This window comes from Anas acuta, chromosome 20 (genome assembly GCF_963932015.1).
Source record: "Anas acuta chromosome 20, bAnaAcu1.1, whole genome shotgun sequence".
Lineage (NCBI taxonomy): Eukaryota > Metazoa > Chordata > Aves > Anseriformes > Anatidae > Anas > Anas acuta.
The window spans coordinates 5,643,249-5,653,057 of NC_088998.1; positions in this window are offsets into that span (position 1 = coordinate 5,643,249).

Genomic DNA, 9,809 nt, shown 5'->3' on the forward strand with positions numbered 1-9,809 from the left:
GGCCAGACGGAGCTCAGCACCAGCAGCAACCAGGCTGTGCAGAGCCCTGGATCCCCGAAAGGCCGGGTGCCAGCAGCGATTAACCCACAGAATACCCCGTGTGCTCGTCCCCTGCTGTCCCCTCAGCCAGCACTGAGGGGGGTGCTGGTGCTGCGCCCCGACCTGGGGAAACTGAGGCACGGAGCAGTGCGGGAAGGATCGCATGGACCCCGGAGATGGGACGGGACCAGCCCAGGAGCAGCGCACCCCGCATCACTTGGGGTCACTGCTGGTCGTGCACCTTAAATCACATCGCCCTCAGAGCCCCGAGGGGCTGGCGACACCTCACAGCTTGTGCCAAGCAGTGAAAAAAGAAAAAAAAAAAAAAGAAAGAAAGCTGTGAAGGAGCACAGGGAGAAGCAGAGGTTACCTGCTCTTGTGCCTGCCTGCTCCTCAGGGTGCCAGCCCGCCCGGCTCGCTGCGTCTCAGCACCTCCATCGGGGTGGCACGGGGGGGGGGGGCAGGTCCCCAGGGGACCCCGTGCACCAGTGGCAGTACCTGAAACACAGAGCCACCGTCAGGCCCGAAAGCATCCCGCCCCAAAAAGCCCCTTCCCATCATGCCTGGTCATTAATTAAAGTCCTGATTTTATTCGGGTAGGGCTGTAAGATCTCTTTTAGTTTGGTTTTTCCCCGCTCCCCCAGCCGGGCTGATTTGGGGCAGCTGGGTCCTGCAATCAGAGCGGGACCGGGGCCAGCCCAGCGCCTCCTCCACCTGCCCAAATCCCCCACCTGGCTGCCGATCAAGCCCTGCGCCCCCTGGACCCCCAAAACCCTGAATCCCCAGCCCCTGGACCCCCAGCCCCTGGACTGCTGCTGGTTCTGGGCCCCAGGACCCCCCAGGATGGGCGCTGAAACCCCCTCGCCTCCATCCTGCGCAGTGAAGTTTCTCTCAGTGTGTTTCCTTTTTTTTTTTTTTTTTCTTTCTTTTTTTTTTTTTACAGGGAAAAGTTGCTTTTGGACCCAGGGCTGAGGTTTTTGGCCCTCTCCAGCCTCCTGTCTCCACCCCTTCCTTGACATTCGCTGCGTTTTTCAGTAAAGCCTTTGAGAAGTTCCAGGTTCCTCAAACGTCACATTCTGCTGGGTTGAAAGCCTCGGATTCGGTTGCAGGAAATTAATAAATATCTCTATACGCCCAGAAATAATGCGCGTCTGTGTGCCCAGGGGGTTAGTACAAGTCCCCCAGCCTCCAAAAATCCTTTTAAAAACTTATTTCATAGGAAGAACTCCTCATATGGCCTCGCTCCACGGTGTCCCCAGGTGCCCCGGCCACCAGCGCAGCCTCGGGGCCCCTTCCCTCGCCGTGCCACTGCCCGAGTGACTCCATCCCCTAAAAACCCGCTGCCCCAGCTGGGGAAACTGAGGCAGGGGTGGTGCCCGGCTCCCCTCGCCCCATGCCCACCCCGCAGCCCCTCGGTGCTGGCTGTGCTCGCTGCCCTCCAGCTGCTCGCTGCATCAGCAGCCCGGGGCTGGCCTCGCAGCCGGGCTCCGCTCCCAGCCCTCTGCTAAACCCATCGCCGGGCGCCGCTCGGATTTCCTCCTCTCCAGGCCGCTCCCCCCGGAGCAGGCAAAAATATCACAAACAAACCCAGAGCCTCGAAATCCTCCCGTGTCCCACCTGGAAAAATCCTCAGGGGGTTTAGGGCCACCCAAGAGAGGCCCCGTGAGAGGGGATGGAGGCTGCTCCGGCCACCTGGGGCAGCATCCCCGTGTTGGATGGAGGATCCGGGGGGATTTTTACTGGGGATGGGGCAGAAAATCACCGCTGAGCCCCCAGGATGCTGCCCCTCACTGGCTGGGGGATGCTGGGGGTGCTGCTGGGGGGCTGCAAGCGTTGGGGAGGGGAAGCCTCCCCCAGGGCCCCATTGCCCCTTGCTGGGATCAGGGATGTTCTGCTCCATGGGCATGACCACGCTGCAGCCTCCCAGCAGCCATAGGTTCTATGGGGACAGGTTCTGTCCCCATAGGCAGCACAGGGTGCTCAGCCCCAAAACAGCACCACTCAGGCTGGGACCCATCAGCGGTGCCAGGCCAGCATCCCCCCGGAGGGGACCCACTGGGGGCACTGGGACACCTCAGAGCAAGGGGAAACTGAGACAGAGAACTGGGAGGATGCCACCAGCGCATCTCCTGCTTCCCAGCCCCAACCCCAACCTGTCCTGGCCCTACTGGGCAGGATGTGGCCGTGCCAGCACCCCGGGGCACCCCAGCAGGGCGCACTGCTCCGTCCCCTGCTGCGCCCTCTCAGAGGGACGGTGCCATTGGGGTGCCCAGGACAGCACTGACAGGACGGGTCCCCCCACGATGCACTGACCCGTGCGCTGCCATCCCCTCCATCCCCTCCATCCCCTCCGTCCCCTCTGTCCCCTCCATCCCCTCCCTCCTCTCCCACCCACCAGGACTTTGGGTCGGGCCCCGTCCCAGCCCGGGCAGCTGTGACCGAAAACAAAGCTGTCCCCGCACAATGCCCTTCTGTCCGTTCCCAGATGCTGACCGCTGGGGTGGACAGCGGCCGGGCTGGAGGCATTGAAGGGCCGTGCCAGGCCCCTGCTGGCAGGGGACAATGTTGGCAGTGATGGAGAGTAGGTATTTCAAAAGGTTTTGTTTTCGGCTGACCCGCCGAGCCAGCGTGACCCCGCAGCCCCCCACCCACCCGTGCTCCTCCGTCCCAATAGAAACCGGCCACATTCCTGACCTCGGGGGGGAAAAGTTTAAAAACTCCTAGCGAGGAGACAATACCGGTGTCATGGCATTGATTTAGGAGGGACTCTTTCCATCACAAAGGCGAGACAAAGGCGCTCGGCGCTGGGAAAGGGGCTTCAGCTCCCGGCTCAGGAGCGGGGCCGCGGCATTGTGCCTGGGGAGCCGGCCTCGCCGCGGGGCGGGCGGCCAGCGGGGCCCGCCGGGTGCCACCAGGTGCCACCAGCCTCCCCACCCCAACCCCGCGGCCACCCCAGGGACCAGGGGCTGGTGCCTTCGCGGGTGTCACCGTCACGGGGCAGGAGGTAGAGCGTGGGGTGGCCAGGCCCTGTTTTTGTGCTAGAGGCAGCACGAGGACAGCCAGCAGCTGAAAATCCCGAGAAATCCCCGGTTGGGGGCACCCGGGGGCGATGGCTGAGCAGCCGTCCCCTTCCTGGGGGTGCAAGCCCCCAAATCCCGAGCTCCCCCCACCCTGTGGGGTCAGAAGGGCCGAGATCCCACTTGGCTGTGCTGGGGACAGCTCCGGGGACGAGGGACGGTGCGGGATGAGCGGCCGCTCTGTGCACCGCTCAAAGGGGGCTTTGTGCACCCCGGGGTGCGTGGAGCCGCCGGCACCCAGCACCGCCCGCCACCACCAGCACCTCGCAGCCCTCCCCGGCACCAGGTCGGGGCCCCCCACACCCCAACCACCCCCTCCTCCACCAGCCCGGGCGGCTCAGCCCCAAACCATGGCAAACCCCCCCCCAAAAAAAGCCAGGAAACTGCTTGAGAAGGCGCCCGACTTACGGTGTCCTCTGCCGCAGAGCTCAGCCCACGTCTCCGGACAGCTTCCCAGTGCCGAAGGGCTCTGAGGCTGCACTGAGAGGGTTGCTTTTTTGTTTTTTGTTTTTTTTTAAACAGGAGAAATATTTTTCTCCCGGTGCTGGACGGCTCTTCCGAAGCGAAAGCTGGAACCAAGTTCATTGGCTTTTCTCGCTCGCTCTCCTTGCCCTAATTTTTTTTTTCCTGGCAGCCCGCGGGAGGAAGGGAGCTGGCAAGGTGATGCTTTTGAGGAAGAGGGGGACTGCTGGCGAAAGAGGCTTTCGCCGCTCGGGGAGCCCGGGAACACTTTGGCATCTCGGCCGCTCTCCCGAGGGGAGCCGGGGGCGGGCGGCGGGGAGGCTCGTGCCGCGGGGGGCTGCCACCGCGCCGGGGCTGAGCGGGGAGGCCGGTGCAGGTGGAATCCACGGGCCCGGCCACAGGATGCACCCGAAAGCCAATGACATCAGGGTGGTGGTTTTCTGCCTTTTTTTTCTTTTTTTTCTTTTTTTCTTTTTTTTTCCAGGATGAAATTTCATTTGCAGACGCCTTCCCCTGCGGCCCGCAAGCGCTCGGGCTCCACGGCGACGTGCAGCGAAATTCCTCCCCAAGCCACACACAGGCGAGGAGGGAGCGGAGGGCAGGGCCCAGGGTTTATTTTTCCCACTTGGGGCTGAAATAGATCTCAGTTCCCGACCCGCTGGTGCTGCACGGGGCACCCTGAGCACAGGGGGGGACGTTTCAGGCAGGTTGGGGGGGGCCCTGCCCGGCGCCAGCGCCCCGTTGGGGACCCGGGTCCCCCCTCATGGGGCCGTGGGGCAGGAGCCGGCCCCGGCCGCCCAGCCCGGGCTCGCTCCTTGTGCCTCTTCCCTGTTAATTTTGTTTAGAAACTTGTCAGGTTGGTACATAAAGGAGGTGGAAAGATCAATCCCGGCTTTTCATCAGTGTGGGAAAAAGTATTTCACTAATCCATATTTATTGGTGTAAGGAACCGGGGGGGAGGGAGAGGTACCCTAATGGTCAGGAGCAAAGGACAGAAGGGACAGTTTAAGGCTGCCCTTTTCGGAGGGGTCACATGTCACCAAAATCTTTCGGTTGTCTTTGGATTGGTTACATTCTGTTCTCTTTTTTTCAATTGAGGTTGCCAAGCAACTGGCTAAGACCAGCCAAGATATTTTCTTTATTACAAGTGGAGCAGAAAGCAGCAAGGAGGGGAGAGATAAAAAAAAAAAAAAAAAAAAGAGAAAAAAAAAAAAAAAAGGAGAGAAGAGAAGAAGTTTAGACAATTAACATTTATAGGATCACATAACTTCATTAACTCGGCCGAGATTTGGGAAAGAGACTTAAAAAAAAAAAAGAAAGAAAAGGTGGGGGGAGCGTTGGGAATTAAAACGAGTTAAAAGGCCGCCAGGTCCAGGGGCTGAAACAATGCCCAGCGCCCAGGAGCAGCACCAGGGGCTTCCCTGCGGGCCCAGCACCCGCTGAGGGTCCCCAAAGACCCCAAAGACCCGGCAGGTCCCCGCCGGTGGCTCCCAACCAGCTCGGGGCCTTCGGATGATGCTGATGCTCTTTTTTTTTTTTTTTATGCGCTTGGTTTCTTTTGATTTTCACACTCCTAGGAGCGGGTTTAGCACCAACGGCGCTGCCAGGGAGGCGCGTGGCTGCGGTGGGGGCCACGTCCCCGCGTCCCTGCTGCCACCTGGCCACGGCGCAGGGCAGGGGCTGGGGGGGACGCGAGGGTCCCCACGTCCTGCGCCACCTCTGTGCCTCCTCCCTGCCTCGGGGACACCCCTGGTGTGGGTGCCCGGGGTGCTCAGGCCTCACCCGTCACCAGCTGTCCCCTGCCCAGGCCTGGCACAACTGATGGCTGGGGATGGGGACAGGGACAGGGACAGGGACAGGGCCACCCGGCCCCTCTGTAGGGCTTCTCAGAGCATCCCCAGGGCTGTGGGATCTCCTCTCCCAGCCCAAACCTTTCCCTCTCCCCACGTGGCCGGAGCCGTTAGGAGGAGATGCAGGGAGGCGAGGAGGGGCAGGGACCCCCCCAGGGACCCCCCCAGTCCCCAGCCCCCTCCCCAAGCCCCCCATGGCTCTGCCCAGAGCCCCCCAGCTCCCTGGTGGGCTGCGAGGGGGCCAAGGCAGGGAGCAGCCCCGTGTCCTTGCCATGGCTGAGGGGACCCCCAGGCGAGTCAGGGCTGGGGGTTTTGGGGTTGGGGTCCCCCGGGCTGGGCAGAGCAGGCGATGCCCCCGCTCCCCCGGCCGGCTCCAGCAGCTGCCGGCCTGGCGAGTCAGTAATATTCATCAGGGGACAACAATGAGCATTATTTATCCCCAGCACCGGGGGGGGGGGAAGGGGTGCGGGAGGGCGGCGTGGGGTGCAGGTGACCCCACACCGGGGGACCCAAGCAGTGCCCCCACCTCGTCCCGGAGCAGCAGGACCGGGGGGGGACCCCAAAACTCGAGCAGAAACAGCCCGAGGGGGGGTCAAAGGGGGTGCAGGGCACAGCCAGAGGGGGCTGAGCGGGGGGACCCCAGCCCCCGGCGGGGCGCACCCCGGCTGCTGCCGGGGCCGGGCTTGGGGGGACCCGAGCGGGGCGCGCCCCGGGGACCCCCCGAGCAGGGATCGGGCAGCCGGGGGGGGCCGGGGGGGGCCGGGCCGGGCCGGGCCGAGCCGAGCCGGGCCGGGGGCTGCCGGGTGGGAGCTGTGTCTTTAAGAGATGGCTGGCTCCAGGTTGCAGCTGCTGTTTCTGTGCTATAGAGACAGTGGAGATTCATTACTCCTAAAACACAATGGGCATTTATCACCCCGTGGTGTTATTCAAATCCAGTACCAATTGAAGGTCATCCCCATTCTTTTCTCGCCGGCTCTGCAACACATTTATTGTTGTGCCGTTCAACTAAAAGCCCTGCCCGGCCCCGGCGCAGCCCGCAGAGCCCCGGCGTGCGCATCCCTCCCGGGCGGATTTGGGACCCTCCCGGGTGGATACAACGTGGAGAGGACGAGGGGCAGAGCCGGCGGGGCTGGGCACGGCTCGGCCCGGCTGGGCTCGGCTCGGCTCGGCCGGGGGAGGCGCCGGCAGCAGGTGCAGCGGAGAGCCCAGCACCGCGGCCCCGCTCCGCCCCCCCCCCCCCGGGCCGCACTTTCCGAGCCCCGTGGAAACTCGGAGCCCCGCTCCGGAGCCGCGGGGGACCGGGAGCCGACCTCCCGCAGCCCTCCCCGGGGGCAGCCGCCCGGCCCCCGCCGGCTGGGGGCAAAGCGGAGGCAGCGGGGCCGGGCTTTCCCCCAGCTCCGAGAAAGGGGGGGATCGGTCCCAACTTCGTGGGAGCCGCTCGGTGAGAAGGGGCCGGGGGAGGGAGCAACTCGGTTTTTTTTTTTTGATTTTTTTTTTTTCACCTTTTTTCTGATTTTTTAATTTTTTTTATTTTTTTTTATTTTTATTTTCCTCCTCCACTTGCGCGTTCCTGAATTTCGGCGATTTTCCAAGTGGCCGGGTTGGGAGGGCGATGCGGCTGGGAGCGGTCACTGCTCCGATGCGGCGCGGGGCCGGGGGCTGTGCCCGCAGCCGGCGCCCCCCCGAGCCCCCCGGGCTGCCCCGGGCACCCAGCCCCGCCGGCGGCTGCCGGCCCCGGTGCACCGAGCCCCGGCTCCACCGGAGCTGCTCCGGCAGGGATGAATTCGCCGCTTTTCGTTTTCGGGCTTTTTTTTCTCCTTTTTTCTTTTTCCTTTTTTTTTTTTTTTCGCTTGAGCTTGGTTTAATTTTTTTAAGGGCTGATTTTTTTCTTCTTTTTTTTTTTTTCCTTTTTTTTTTTTTTTTTTTTTAAAAAAAGAGGGGTAAGAAGCGAGTTGTTAAAATTAAACCCGCGGCGGTGAGATTAAATCGAAATCGGGATGCGAGGCGCCGCGGCTGCGCTGGAAACTTGTTGGGGCCGCAGGAGCGGCTCCGGCAGGGCCAGAAACCGGGCACCGAGCACCGGGAACCGAGCACCGAGCACCGGGGCTGGCGGCGGCTCCGGGCCCCCGTGCGCTTCTTTTCCAGGCTCCAGGCGGCTCCCAGGAAGATGCTGCGAGCCCGGGACGGGAATCTCTGCTCCTGATTGTCCAAACGCAATTCTTGTGCGATGGAGCCGTACGAACCAAGAATTGTGTCTGGACATCTGTGGCAGAGATTTCAACTTCGGCGGCCGGGCCGAGGACGAGGCGGAGGACCGGGACCCCTTCTCCCCGCAGCGGCGGCTCGGCAAGGTACCGATTTTGCCGGCTGCGGCCCGGGGGGAGCCGCGGGAAGGATTTCGAGGAACCCAAATAAACGCCAGTGGCCACCCCTCACCCCCAGCTCTGCCGCTGTTTCCGTCCTGCTGCGCCAAAAGCCGGGCTCCCAGCCGGGGCCGCCGCCGCTCCGCAGCCCCGACCGAGAGGGGCCGGGACCGGGACAGGGACCGGGATCGGGACCGGGGCTGGGGCCGAGCCGGGAGGGCTCCGGCTGCGGGGTTTGCTCCGGGAGCCCCGATTTCTCCGGCGGGGATGGAGCCGAGCGCTGCGGGAGGCTGCGGCCGCGCTCCCCGGCCCTGCAGCGCCTTGCCTTGCATCCCTCCGAGGCAGATGTGGCTCTCTCCATTTATTTATTATTATTATTATTATTATTTTTAATCGCGTTTTCATTTCGTTTCTTGCCGCCGCCGCCCGGCCCCGGGGCACACGGTGGGGATGCGCAGAGCACCGGGCACGGAGGGAGGGCGGCCTCGCTGCCGGGGCTCCGGGTGCACGGCCCCGGCCGCAGCTCCTGCTAGCAGGGACCCCCTTCTCCTCCTCCTCCTCCTCCTCCTCTTCTTCCTCCTCCTCTTGCGGGAGGAAGCGGCCGCAGCCCCCGGCTGGCCCCGGCCGCACGGAGCCTCGAAGCCCGGCCCGGCTCGGCCCCGGGGCTCCCGGTGGCAGCGGGACAGGAGGGGCCGGGGGCTCAGCTCCGGGGTCTCAGCTCCGGGATCTCAGCGCCGGGACCGGGCCGGGGCTGGGAAGCAGCGGCTGTGAAGGGGAGAGGCCGGGAGCAGAGGCGGTGAAGGGAGGCGCGCTGACCCCGCCAGCCTGGCCGCACCGCCGGGGCTGCCAAGGAAACCCGGGAGGAGGAGGGAAGCATTGCAAGAGCCGAGCAAAATTGCACCCAGAGCCTATGTAGGACAAAGCTGGAGGCAGAGAGTGTTTTCAAAGGGTTTTTATTTCAGAAAGTTTTTGTTACCGGGTTTTGCTGCGCCTCTCTCCCCCCCCCCTCCCCTTGCCCGGCATCCCTCACCTCCCCGTTCCCAGATTTCCAGCAGGGATTGGCAGCTTTTACTCTAGCAGGAGCTGAGCACGGGGCCCACCTGCACCAGCAAGGGCTAACGCTTCCCGGTGAAGGCACTCATCCTGCCGGGAACGAGCAGCTGGGGGGGATGAGCATAGAAAAGCCCAGCCCGAGGCAAAACCGTGGTGAGATGCAGGGCAGGCAGCAGAAAAAAAAAATGCCTTTTCCCAGCTAGGTTTAAGGCCGTTTTTGAGCCACGCAGGTTTGCTGTTTTCAGCCAGTCCTACCATCACCTGGAGCCCCCTCCTGCTCCCCTCGCCCAGCAGGGCCAGGGCAGGGAGGAGCCTTTGGCCCCTCCGTGTGGCTCACAAACGGCACAAGCTGGGCTGGAGCTGCCGCGGCCGGGTTCGGAGAGGGCCGAGTGTCGCTTCGCTAGCGGTGGCGTGCGCTGAAGTTCAGGCCTCTCAGCTGCGGCAGCGTCGTAGCTCGTGGTGCTCGTGGTTACGCAGGTTATGGCGGGGTGAACGTGACCGAGGAGTCACGGCAGCCAGCCGGGGGAATTGCTCGTTGGCACTCCCTCCCCGTCAGGCAGAGGAACTCCTCCACAGCGCGGGATGGGAGAGGCTCCTGGTGTGAGCGCTGCCCGAGCAGGGGCTGGCACGCTGTGCTGTGTGCTCCTCCTCGGCATGGCGGGGAGCTGGAGGTGGTGCAGGGCAGCTCGGAGGGCACGGAGAGCAGCTCCCGGCACAGGCCAGCCCCTCTGCCCCGTGCAGGAACCACCACGAGCTGTGTGAAAACAGAGGTGAGCAGGGCCGGGGGAGCGCAGGAAGGGGCAAGGAAGGAACGCCGCAGCACGGTGCAGACCTGCGGGGCCAACGCCGTCCTCTCGGGCTCCTTCCCCGTGCTCTCGCCGTGGCAGGTGGGCCAGTTCGCCCGTCCGAGGAAACTTCTGGAAGCTGAACAGCATCTCTGTCCTAGCAGAGCCCCACGCTGCCAC